Source organism: Salvelinus namaycush, unplaced genomic scaffold (assembly GCF_016432855.1).
Source record: "Salvelinus namaycush isolate Seneca unplaced genomic scaffold, SaNama_1.0 Scaffold4, whole genome shotgun sequence".
Classification (NCBI taxonomy): domain Eukaryota; kingdom Metazoa; phylum Chordata; class Actinopteri; order Salmoniformes; family Salmonidae; genus Salvelinus; species Salvelinus namaycush.
In genome coordinates, this window is record NW_024061007.1 from 206,091 (window position 1) to 220,233 (window position 14,143).

A 14,143-nucleotide genomic window follows, 5' to 3' on the forward strand; every position below is an offset into this window, starting at 1 on the left:
GGTATATGGTTAATATACAGCACCACGGATAAGGCCTGAGGAGGTGTGGTATATGGTTAATATACAGCACCACGGATAAGGACTGAGGAGGTGTGGTATATGGTTAATATACAGCACCACGGATAAGGACTGAGGAGGTGTGGTATATGGTTAATATACAGCACCACGGATAAGGACTGAGGAGGTGTGGTATATGGTTAATATACAGCACCACGGATAAGGACTGAGAAGGTGTGGTATATGGTTAATATACAGTACCACGGATAAGGACTGAGGAGGTGTGGTATATGGTTAATATACAGTACCACGGATAAGGACTGAGGAGGTGTGGTATATGGTTAATATACAGTACCACGGATAAGGACTGAGGAGGTGTGGTATATGGTTAATATACAGCACCACGGATAAGGCCTGAGGAGGTGTGGTATATGGTTAATATACAGCACCACGGATAAGGCCTGAGGAGGTGTGGTATATGGTTAATATACAGCACCACGGATAAGGACTGAGGAGGTGTGGTATATGGTTAATATACAGCACCACGGATAAGGACTGAGGAGGTGTGGTATATGGTTAATATACAGCACCACGGATAAGGACTGAGGAGGTGTGGTATATGGTTAATATACAGCACCACGGATAAGGACTGAGAAGGTGTGGTATATGGTTAATATACAGTACCACGGATAAGGACTGAGGAGGTGTGGTATATGGTTAATATACAGTACCACGGATAAGGACTGAGGAGGTGTGGTATATGGTTAATATACAGTACCACGGATAAGGACTGAGGAGGTGTGGTATATGGTTAATATACAGCACCACGGATAAGGCCTGAGGAGGTGTGGTATATGGTTAATATACAGCACCACGGATAAGGACTGAGGAGGTGTGGTATATGGTTAATATACAGCACCACGGATAAGGACTGAGGAGGTGTGGTATATGGTTAATATACAGCACCACGGATAAGGACTGAGGAGGTGTGGTATTGTTCGCATAAACATATTTATCAGATGTTATTGCAGGTGTAGTGAAATGCTTGTGTTCCTGGCTCCAACAGTGCAGTAATATCTAACATTGCTTGTGTTCCTGGCTCCAACAGTGCAGTAATATCTAACATTGCTTGTGTTCCAGGCTCCAACAGTGCAGTAATATCTAACAATGCTTGTGTTCCTGGCTCCAACAGTGCAGTAATATCTAACAATGCTTGTGTTCCTGGCTCCAACAGTGCAGTAATATCTAACATTGCTTGTGTTCCTGGCTCCAACAGTGCAGTAATATCTAACAATGCTTGTGTTCCTGGCTCCAACAGTGCAGTAATATCTAACAATGCTTGTGTTCCTGGCTCCAACAGTGCAGTAATATCTAACATTGCTTGTGTTCCTGGCTCCAACAGTGCAGTAATATCTAACAATGCTTGTGTTCCTGGCTCCAACAGTGCAGTAATATCTAACATTGCTTGTGTTCCTGGCTCCAACAGTGCAGTAATATCTAACATTGCTTGTGTTCCTGGCTCCAACAGTGCAGTAATATCTAACATTGCTTGTGTTCCTGGCTCCAACAGTGCAGTAATATCTAACAATGCTTGTGTTCCTGGCTCCAACAGTGCAGTAATATCTAACAATGCTTGTGTTCCTGGCTCCAACAGTGCAGTAATATCTAACATTGCTTGTGTTCCTGGCTCCAACAGTGCAGTAATATCTAACAATGCTTGTGTTCCTGGCTCCAACAGTGCAGTAATATCTAACATTGCTTGTGTTCCTGGCTCCAACAGTGCAGTAATATCTAACATTGCTTGTGTTCCTGGCTCCAACAGTGCAGTAATATCTAACATTGCTTGTGTTCCTGGCTCCAACAGTGCAGTAATATCTAACAATGCTTGTGTTCCTGGCTCCAACAGTGCAGTAATATCTAACATTGCTTGTGTTCCTGGCTCCAACAGTGCAGTAATATCTAACATTGCTTGTGTTCCTGGCTCCAACAGTGCAGTAATATCTAACATTGCTTGTGTTCCTGGCTCCAACAGTGCAGTAATATCTAACATTGCTTGTGTTCCTGGCTCCAACAGTGCAGTAATATCTAACATTGCTTGTGTTCCTGGCTCCAACAGTGCAGTAATATCTAACATTGCTTGTGTTCCTGGCTCCAACAGTGCAGTAATATCTAACATTGCTTGTGTTTCTAGCTCCAACAGTGCAGTAATATCTAACTAAATGCTTGTGTTCCTAGCTCCAACAGTGCAGAAATATCTAACATTGCTTGTGTTCCTGGCTCCAACAGTGCAGAAATATCTAACATTGCTTGTGTTCCTGGCTCCAACAGTGCAGTAATATCTAACTAAATGCTTGTGTTCCTGGCTCCAACAGTGCAGTAATATCTAACAATGCTTGTGTTCCTGGCTCCAACAGTGCAGTAATATCTAACATTGCTTGTGTTTCTAGCTCCAACAGTGGAGTAATATCTAACAATGCTTGTGTTCCTGGCTCCAACAGTGCAGTAATATCTAACATTGCTTGTGTTCCTGGCTCCAACAGTGCAGTAATATCTAACATTGCTTGTGTTCCTAGCTCCAACAGTACAGTAATATCTAACAATGCTTGTGTTCCTGGCTCCAACAGTGCAGTAATATCTAACATTGCTTGTGTTCCTAGCTCACAGAGGGCAAATCTAAAAAGTAAAAGAAAATATTAGGAGAAGAGATATGTATATATATATATATATACACACTGTGATGTAATGCATAGACAATTTGGAGTACATCTGTAGTATATATCTGAAGAATAGTATATGTACAGTAGTAGTTAAATAGGACAGGCCTTGACTAGAATACAGTATATACATATGAAGTGGACAGCAGTAGTTAAATAGGACAGGCCTTGACTAGAATACAGTATATACATATGAAGTGGACAGTAGTAGTTAAATAGGATAGGCCTTGACTAGAATACAGTATATACATATGAAGTGGACAGTAGTAGTTAAATAGGACAGGCCTTGACTAGAATACAGTATATACATATGAAGTGGACAGTAGTAGTTAAATAGGACAGGCCTTGACTAGAATACAGTATATACATATGAAGTGGACAGTAGTAGTTATATAGGACAGGCCTTGACTAGAATACAGTATATACATATGAAGTGGACAGTAGTAGTTAAATAGGACAGGCCTTGACTAGAATACAGTATATACATATGAAGTGGACAGTAGTAGTTAAATAGGACAGGCCTTGACTAGAATACAGTATATACATATGAAGTGGACAGTAGTAGTTATATAGGACAGGCCTTGACTAGAATACAGTATATACATATGAAGTGGACAGTAGTAGTTAAATAGGACAGGCCTTGACTAGAATACAGTATATACATATGAAGTGGACAGCAGTAGTCAAATAGGACAGGCCTTGACTAGAATACAGTATATACATATGAAGTGGACAGTAGTAGTTAAATAGTATAGGACTTGACTAGAATACAGTATATACATATGAAGTGGACAGTAGTAGTTATATAGGATAGGCCTTGACTAGAATGCAGTTTGTACATATGAAGTGGACAGCAGTAGTTAAATAGGATAGGCCTTGACTAGAATACAGTATATACATATGAAGTGGGTAAAACAGTACACATTATTAAAGTGACCAGTGATTCCATGACTATGTACACAGGGCAGCAGCCTCTAAGGTGCAGGGTAGAGTAACCGGGTGGTAGCCGTCTAGTGACAGTGACTAAAGTTCAGGACAGGGTAGAGTAACCGGGTGGTAGCCATCTAGTGTCAGTGACTAAAGTTCAGGACAGGGTAGAGTAACCGGGTGGTAGCCGTCTAGTGACAGTGACTAAAGTTCAGGACAGGGTAGAGTAACCGGGTGGTAGTCGTCTAGTGACTTCAATGCCATACAACTCTCCTTCCGTGGCCTCCAACTGCTCTTAAATACAAGTAAAACTAAATGCATGCTCTTCAACCGATCGCTGCCTGCACCTGCCCGCCTGTCCAACATCACTACTCTGGACGGTTCTGACTTAGAATATCTGGACAACTACAAATACCTAGGTGTCTGGTTAGACTGTAAACTCTCCTTCCAGACTCACATCAAACATCTCCAATCCAAAGTTAAATCTAGAATTGGCTTCCTATTCCGCAACAAAGCATCCTTCACTCACGCTGCCAAACACACCCTTGTAAAACTGACCATCCTACCAATCCTCGACTTCGGTGATGTCATTTACAAAATAGCCTCCAAAACCCTACTCAATAAATTGGATGCAGTCTATCACAGTGCCATCCGTTTCGTCACCAAAGCCCCATATACTACCCACCACTGCGACCTGTACACTCTCGTTGGCTGGCCCTCGCTTCATACTCGTCACCAAACCCACTGGCTCCAGGTCATCTACAAGACCCTGCTAGGTAAAGTCCCCCCGTATCTCAGCTCGCTGGTCACCATAGCAGCACCTACCTGTAGCACGCGCTCCAGCAGGTATATCTCTCTGGTCACCCCCAAAACCAATTCTTCCTTTGGCCGCCTCTCCTTCCAGTTCTCTGCTGCCAATGACTGGAACGAACTACAAAAATCTCTGAAACTGGAAACACTTATCTCCCTCACTAGCTTTAAGCACCAGCTGTCAGAGCAGCTCATAGATTACTGCACCTGTACATAGCCCATCTATAATTTAGCCCAAACAACTACCTCTTTACCTACTGTATTTATTTATTTATTTTGCTCCTTTGCACCCCATTATTTCTATCTCTACTTTGCACATTCTTCCACTGCAAACCAACCATTCCAGTGTTTTTACTTGCTATATTGTATTTACTTCGCCACCATGGCCTTTTTTATATTTTTATTTATTTATATATATATTTTGTTTGCCTTCACCTCCCTTATATCACCTCACTTGCTCACATTGTATATAGACTTATTTTTCACTGTATTATTGACTGTATGTTTGTTTTACTCCATGTGTAACTATGTGTTGTTGTATGTGTCGAACTGCTTTGCTTTATCTTGGCCAGGTCGCAATTGTAAATGAGAAAGTGTTCTCAACTTGCCTACCTGGTTAAATAAAGGTGAAAAAAAATGAGACCTTTCTAGGTACCTGGATCCCTGGTCTACAGTATCTCTGCTTTTAGCTGGTCTCTTAGTGATAATGAGATCTTTCTAGGTACATGGATCCCTGGTCTACAGTATCTCTGCTTTTAGCTGGTCTCTTAGTGATAATGAGACCTTTCTAGGTACATGGATCCCTGGTCTACAGTATCTCTGCTTTTAGCTGGTCTCTTAGTGATAATGAGACCTTTCTAGGTACCTGGATCCCTGGTCTACAGTATCTCTGCTTTTAGCTGGTCTCTTAGTGATAATGAGATCTTTCTAGGTACCTGGATCCCTGGTCTACAGTATCTCTGCTTTTAGCTGGTCTCTTAGTGATAATGAGATCTTTCTAGGTACCTGGATCCCTGGTCTACAGTATCTCTGCTTTTAGCTGGTCTCTTAGTGATAATGAGATCTTTCTAGGTACATGGATCCCTGGTCTACAGTATCTCTGCTTTTAGCTGGTCTCTTAGTGATAATGAGATCTTTCTAGGTACCTGGATCCCTGGTCTACAGTATCTCTGCTTTTAGCTGGTCTCTTAGTGATAATGAGACCTTTCTAGGTACATGGATCCCTGGTCTACAGTATCTCTGCTTTTAGCTGGTCTCTTAGTGATAATGAGATCTTTCTAGGTACCTGGATCCCTGGTCTACAGTATCTCTGCTTTTAGCTGGTCTCTTGGTGATAATGAGATCTTTCTAGGTACATGGATCCCTGGTCTACAGTATCTCTGCTTTTAGCTGGTCTCTTAGTGATAATGAGACCTTTCTAGGTACATGGATCCCTGGTCTACAGTATCTCTGCTTTTAGCTGGTCTCTTAGTGATAATGAGATCTTTCTAGGTACATGGATCCCTGGTCTACAGTATCTCTGCTTTTAGCTGGTCTCTTAGTGATAATGAGACCTTTCTAGGTACATGGATCCCTGGTCTACAGTATCTCTGCTTTTAGCTGGTCTCTTAGTGATAATGAGACCTTTCTAGGTACATGGATCCCTGGTCTACAGTATCTCTGCTTTTAGCTGGTTTCTTAGTGATAATGAGATCTTTCTAGGTACATGGATCCCTGGTCTACAGTATCTCTGCTTTTAGCTGGTCTCTTAGTGATAATGAGACCTTTCTAGGTACATGGATCCCTGGTCTACAGTATCTCTGCTTTTAGCTGGTCTCTTAGTGATAATGAGATCTTTCTAGGTACATGGATCCCTGGTCTACAGTATCTCTGCTTTTAGCTGGTCTCTTAGTGATAATGAGATCTTTCTAGGTACATGGATCCCTGGTCTACAGTATCTCTGCTTTTAGCTGGTCTCTTAGTGATAATGAGATCTTTCTAGGTACATGGATCCCTGGTCTACAGTATCTCTGCTTTTAGCTGGTCTCTTAGTGATAATGAGACCTTTCTAGGTACATGGATCCCTGGTCTACAGTATCTCTGCTTTTAGCTGGTCTCTTAGTGATAATGAGACCTTTCTAGGTACATGGATCCCTGGTCTACAGTATCTCTGCTTTTAGCTGGTCTCTTAGTGATAATGAGACCTTTCTAGGTACATGGATCCCTGGTCTACAGTATCTCTGCTTTTAGCTGGTCTCTTAGTGATAATGAGACCTTTCTAGGTACATGGATCCCTGGTCTACAGTATCTCTGCTTTTAGCTGGTCTCTTAGTGATAATGAGACCTTTCTAGGTACATGGATCCCTGGTCTACAGTATCTCTGCTTTTAGCTGGTCTCTTAGTGATAATGAGACCTTTCTAGGTACATGGATCCCTGGTATACAGTATCTCTGCTTTTAGCTGGTCTCTTAGTGATAATGAGACCTTTCTAGGTACATGCATCCCTGGTCTACAGTATCTCTGCTTTTAGCTGGTCTCTTTGTGATAATGAGACCTTTCTAGGTACATGGATCCCTGGTCTACAGTATCTCTGCTTTTAGCTGGTCTCTTAGTGATAATGAGATCTTTCTAGGTACATGGATCCCTGGTCTACAGTATCTCTGCTTTTAGCTGGTCTCTTAGTGATAATGAGATCTTTCTAGGTATATGGATCCCTGGTCTACAGTATCTCTGCTTTTAGCTGGTCTCTTAGTGATAATGAGACCTTTCTAGGTACATGGATCCCTGGTCTACAGTATCTCTGCTTTTAGCTGGTCTCTTAGTGATAATGAGATCTTTCTAGGTATATGGATCCCTGGTCTACAGTATCTCTGCTTTTAGCTGGTCTCTTAGTGATAATGAGATCTTTCTAGGTATATGGATCCCTGGTCTACAGTATCTCTGCTTTTAGCTGGTCTCTTAGTGATAATGAGACCTTTCTAGGTACATGGATCCCTGGTCTACAGTATCTCTGCTTTTAGCTGGTCTCTTAGTGATAATGAGACCTTTCTAGGTACCTGGATCCCTGGTCTACAGTATCTCTGCTTTTAGCTGGTCTCTTAGTGATAATGAGATCTTTCTAGGTACATGGATCCCTGGTCTACAGTATCTCTGCTTTTAGCTGGTCTCTTAGTGATAATGAGACCTTTCTAGGTACATGGATCCCTGGTCTACAGTATCTCTGCTTTTAGCTGGTCTCTTAGTGATAATGAGACCTTTCTAGGTACATGGATCCCTGGTCTACAGTATCTCTGCTTTTAGCTGGTCTCTTAGTGATAATGAGATCTTTCTAGGTACATGGATCCCTGGTCTACAGTATCTCTGCTTTTAGCTGGTCTCTTAGTGATAATGAGATCTTTCTAGGTACATGGATCCCTGGTCTACAGTATCTCTGCTTTTAGCTGGTCTCTTAGTGATAATGAGATCTTTCTAGGTACATGGATCCCTGGTCTACAGTATCTCTGCTTTTAGCTGGTCTCTTAGTGATAATGAGACCTTTCTAGGTACATGGATCCCTGGTCTACAGTATCTCTGCTTTTAGCTGGTCTCTTAGTGATAATGAGATCTTTCTAGGTACATGGATCCCTGGTCTACAGTATCTCTGCTATTAGCTGGTCTCTTAGTGATAATGAGACCTTTCTAGGTACCTGGATCCCTGGTCTACAGTATCTCTGCTTTTAGCTGGTCTCTTAGTGATAATGAGACCTTTCTAGGTACATGGATCCCTGGTCTACAGTATCTCTGCTTTTAGCTGGTCTCTTAGTGATAATGAGACCTTTCTAGGTACATGGATCCCTGGTCTACAGTATCTCTGCTTTTAGCTGGTCTCTTAGTGATAATGAGATCTTTCTAGGTACATGGATCCCTGGTCTACAGTATCTCTGCTATTAGCTGGTCTCTTAGTGATAATGAGACCTTTCTAGGTACATGGATCCCTGCTCTACAGTATCTCTGCTTTTAGCTGGTCTCTTAGTGATAATGAGACCTTTCTAGGTACATGGATCCCTGGTCTACAGTATCTCTGCTTTTAGCTGGTCTCTTAGTGATAATGAGATCTTTCTAGGTACATGGATCCCTGGTCTACAGTAGCTCTGCTTTTAGCTGGTCTCTTAGTGATAATGAGACCTTTCTAGGTACATGGATCCCTGGTCTACAGTATCTCTGCTTTTAGCTGGTCTCTTATTGATAATGAGACCTTTCTAGGTACATGGATCCCTGGTCTACAGTATCTCTGCTTTTAGCTGGTCTCTTAGTGATAATGAGATCTTTCTAGGTACATGGATCCCTGGTCTACAGTATCTCTGCTTTTAGCTGGTCTCTTAGTGATAATGAGACCTTTCTAGGTACATGGATCCCTGGTCTACAGTATCTCTGCTTTTAGCTGGTCTCTTAGTGATAATGAGATCTTTCTAGGTACATGGATCCCTGGTCTACAGTATCTCTGCTTTTAGCTGGTCTCTTAGTGATAATGAGACCTTTCTAGGTACATGGATCCCTGGTCTACAGTATCTCTGCTTTTAGCTGGTCTCTTATTGAAAATGAGACCTTTCTAGGTACATGGATCCCTGGTCTACAGTATCTCTGCTTTTAGCTGGTCTCTTAGTGATAATGAGACCTTTCTAGGTACATGGATCCATGGTCTACAGTATCTCTGCTTTTAGCTGGTCTCTTAGTGATAATGAGACCTTTCTAGGTACATGGATCCCTGGTCTACAGTATCTCTGCTTTTAGCTGGTCTCTTAGTGATAATGAGACCTTTCTAGGTATATGGATCCCTGGTCTACAGTATCTCTGCTTTTAGCTGGTCTCTTAGTGATAATGAGACCTTTCTAGGTACATGGATCCCTGGTCTACAGTATCTCTGCTTTTAGCTGGTCTCTTAGTGATAATGAGACCTTTCTAGGTATATGGATCCCTGGTCTACAGTATCTCTGCTTTTAGCTGGTCTCTTAGTGATAATGAGACCTTTCTAGGTACATGGATCCCTGGTCTACAGTATCTCTGCTTTTAGCTGGTCTCTTAGTGATAATGAGACCTTTCTAGGTACATGGATCCCTGGTCTACAGTATCTCTGCTTTTAGCTGGTCTCTTAGTGATAATGAGACCTTTCTAGGTACATGGATCCCTGGTCTACAGTATCTCTGCTTTTAGCTGGTCTCTTAGTGATAATGAGACCTTTCTAGGTACATGGATCCCTGGTCTACAGTATCTCTGCTTTTAGCTGGTCTCTTAGTGATAATGAGATCTTTCTAGGTACATGGATCCCTGGTCTACAGTATCTCTGCTTTTAGCTGGTCTCTTAGTGATAATGAGATCTTTCTAGGTACATGGATCCCTGGTCTACAGTATCTCTGCTTTTAGCTGGTCTCTTAGTGATAATGAGACCTTTCTAGGTACATGGATCCCTGGTCTACAGTATCTCTGCTTTTAGCTGGTCTCTTAGTGATAATGAGACCTTTCTAGGTACCTGGATCCCTGGTCTACAGTATCTTTGCTTTTAGCTGGTCTCTTAGTGATAATGATACCTTTCTAGGTACCTGGATCCCTGGTCTACAGTATCTTTGCTTTTAGCTGGTCTCTTAGTGATAATGAGATCTTTCTAGGTACATGGATCCCTGGTCTACAGTATCTCTGCTTTTAGCTGGTCTCTTATTGAAAATGAGACCTTTCTAGGTACATGGATCCCTGGTCTACAGTATCTCTGCTTTTAGCTGGTCTCTTAGTGATAATGAGACCTTTCTAGGTACATGGATCCCTGGTCTACAGTATCTCTGCTTTTAGCTGGTATCTTAGTGATAATGAGATCTTTCTAGGTACCTGGATCCCTGGTCTACAGTATCTCTGCTTTTAGCTGGTCTCTTAGTGATAATGAGATCTTTCTAGGTACCTGGATCCCTGGTCTACAGTATCTCTGCTTTTAGCTGGTCTCTTAGTGATAATGAGATCTTTCTAGGTACATGGATCCCTGGTCTACAGTATCTCTGCTTTTAGCTGGTCTCTTAGTGATAATGAGATCTTTCTAGGTACCTGGATCCCTGGTCTACAGTATCTCTGCTTTTAGCTGGTCTCTTAGTGATAATGAGACCTTTCTAGGTACATGGATCCCTGGTCTACAGTATCTCTGCTTTTAGCTGGTCTCTTAGTGATAATGAGATCTGTCTAGGTACCTGGATCCCTGGTCTACAGTATCTCTGCTTTTAGCTGGTCTCTTAGTGATAATGAGATCTTTCTAGGTACATGGATCCCTGGTCTACAGTATCTCTGCTTTTAGCTGGTCTCTTAGTGATAATGAGATCTTTCTAGGTACCTGGATCCCTGGTCTACAGTATCTCTGCTTTTAGCTGGTCTCTTAGTGATAATGAGATCTTTCTAGGTACATGGATCCCTGGTCTACAGTATCTCTGCTTTTAGCTGGTCTCTTAGTGATAATGAGATCTTTCTAGGTACCTGGATCCCTGGTCTACAGTATCTCTGCTTTTAGCTGGTCTCTTAGTGATAATGAGACCTTTCTAGGTACATGGATCCCTGGTCTACAGTATCTCTGCTTTTAGCTGGTCTCTTAGTGATAATGAGATCTTTCTAGGTACCTGGATCCCTGGTCTACAGTATCTCTGCTTTTAGCTGGTCTCTTAGTGATAATGAGATCTTTCTAGGTACATGGATCCCTGGTCTACAGTATCTCTGCTTTTAGCTGGTCTCTTAGTGATAATGAGACCTTTCTAGGTACATGGATCCCTGGTCTACAGTATCTCTGCTTTTAGCTGGTCTCTTAGTGATAATGAGATCTTTCTAGGTACATGGATCCCTGGTCTACAGTATCTCTGCTTTTAGCTGGTCTCTTAGTGATAATGAGACCTTTCTAGGTACATGGATCCCTGGTCTACAGTATCTCTGCTTTTAGCTGGTCTCTTAGTGATAATGAGACCTTTCTAGGTACATGGATCCCTGGTCTACAGTATCTCTGCTTTTAGCTGGTTTCTTAGTGATAATGAGATCTTTCTAGGTACATGGATCCCTGGTCTACAGTATCTCTGCTTTTAGCTGGTCTCTTAGTGATAATGAGACCTTTCTAGGTACATGGATCCCTGGTCTACAGTATCTCTGCTTTTAGCTGGTCTCTTAGTGATAATGAGATCTTTCTAGGTACATGGATCCCTGGTCTACAGTATCTCTGCTTTTAGCTGGTCTCTTAGTGATAATGAGATCTTTCTAGGTACATGGATCCCTGGTCTACAGTATCTCTGCTTTTAGCTGGTCTCTTAGTGATAATGAGATCTTTCTAGGTACATGGATCCCTGGTCTACAGTATCTCTGCTTTTAGCTGGTCTCTTAGTGATAATGAGACCTTTCTAGGTACATGGATCCCTGGTCTACAGTATCTCTGCTTTTAGCTGGTCTCTTAGTGATAATGAGACCTTTCTAGGTACATGGATCCCTGGTCTACAGTATCTCTGCTTTTAGCTGGTCTCTTAGTGATAATGAGACCTTTCTAGGTACATGGATCCCTGGTCTACAGTATCTCTGCTTTTAGCTGGTCTCTTAGTGATAATGAGACCTTTCTAGGTACATGGATCCCTGGTCTACAGTATCTCTGCTTTTAGCTGGTCTCTTAGTGATAATGAGACCTTTCTAGGTACATGGATCCCTGGTCTACAGTATCTCTGCTTTTAGCTGGTCTCTTAGTGATAATGAGACCTTTCTAGGTACATGGATCCCTGGTCTACAGTATCTCTGCTTTTAGCTGGTCTCTTAGTGATAATGAGACCTTTCTAGGTACATGCATCCCTGGTCTACAGTATCTCTGCTTTTAGCTGGTCTCTTTGTGATAATGAGACCTTTCTAGGTACATGGATCCCTGGTCTACAGTATCTCTGCTTTTAGCTGGTCTCTTAGTGATAATGAGATCTTTCTAGGTACATGGATCCCTGGTCTACAGTATCTCTGCTTTTAGCTGGTCTCTTAGTGATAATGAGATCTTTCTAGGTATATGGATCCCTGGTCTACAGTATCTCTGCTTTTAGCTGGTCTCTTAGTGATAATGAGACCTTTCTAGGTACATGGATCCCTGGTCTACAGTATCTCTGCTTTTAGCTGGTCTCTTAGTGATAATGAGATCTTTCTAGGTATATGGATCCCTGGTCTACAGTATCTCTGCTTTTAGCTGGTCTCTTAGTGATAATGAGATCTTTCTAGGTATATGGATCCCTGGTCTACAGTATCTCTGCTTTTAGCTGGTCTCTTAGTGATAATGAGACCTTTCTAGGTACATGGATCCCTGGTCTACAGTATCTCTGCTTTTAGCTGGTCTCTTAGTGATAATGAGACCTTTCTAGGTACCTGGATCCCTGGTCTACAGTATCTCTGCTTTTAGCTGGTCTCTTAGTGATAATGAGATCTTTCTAGGTACATGGATCCCTGGTCTACAGTATCTCTGCTTTTAGCTGGTCTCTTAGTGATAATGAGATCTTTCTAGGTACATGGATCCCTGGTCTACAGTATCTCTGCTTTTAGCTGGTCTCTTAGTGATAATGAGATCTTTCTAGGTACATGGATCCCTGGTCTACAGTATCTCTGCTTTTAGCTGGTCTCTTAGTGATAATGAGATCTTTCTAGGTACATGGATCCCTGGTCTACAGTATCTCTGCTTTTAGCTGGTCTCTTAGTGATAATGAGACCTTTCTAGGTACATGGATCCCTGGTCTACAGTATCTCTGCTTTTAGCTGGTCTCTTAGTGATAATGAGACCTTTCTAGGTACATGGATCCCTGGTCTACAGTATCTCTGCTTTTAGCTGGTCTCTTAGTGATAATGAGACCTTTCTAGGTACATGGATCCCTGGTCTACAGTATCTCTGCTTTTAGCTGGTCTCTTAGTGATAATGAGACCTTTCTAGGTACATGGATCCCTGGTCTACAGTATCTCTGCTTTTAGCTGGTCTCTTAGTGATAATGAGACCTTTCTAGGTACATGGATCCCTGGTCTACAGTATCTCTGCTTTTAGCTGGTCTCTTAGTGATAATGAGACCTTTCTAGGTACATGGATCCCTGGTCTACAGTATCTCTGCTTTTAGCTGGTCTCTTAGTGATAATGAGACCTTTCTAGGTACATGGATCCCTGGTCTACAGTATCTCTGCTTTTAGCTGGTCTCTTAGTGATAATGAGATCTTTCTAGGTACATGGATCCCTGGTCTACAGTATCTCTGCTATTAGCTGGTCTCTTAGTGATAATGAGACCTTTCTAGGTACATGGATCCCTGCTATACAGTATCTCTGCTTTTAGCTGGTCTCTTAGTGATAATGAGACCTTTCTAGGTACCTGGATCCCTGGTCTACAGTATCTCTGCTTTTAGCTGGTCTCTTAGTGATAATGAGACCTTTCTAGGTACATGGATCCCTGGTCTACAGTATCTCTGCTTTTAGCTGGTCTCTTAGTGATAATGAGACCTTTCTAGGTACATGGATCCCTGGTCTACAGTATCTCTGCTTTTAGCTGGTCTCTTAGTGATAATGAGATCTTTCTAGGTACATGGATCCCTGGTCTACAGTATCTCTGCTATTAGCTGGTCTCTTAGTGATAATGAGACCTTTCTAGGTACATGGATCCCTGCTCTACAGTATCTCTGCTTTTAGCTGGTCTCTTAGTGATAATGAGACCTTTCTAGGTACATGGATCCCT

At 42.1% G+C, this 14,143-nt stretch overlaps 1 protein-coding gene across 1 annotated transcript in view; it reads left to right on the plus strand.

Moving 5' to 3' along the window:
* Positions 1 to 14,143, plus strand: part of LOC120041005 — a 220,468-nt gene that overhangs the window by 150,912 nt on the left and 55,413 nt on the right. The gene's annotated exons all lie outside the window — the stretch shown is intronic.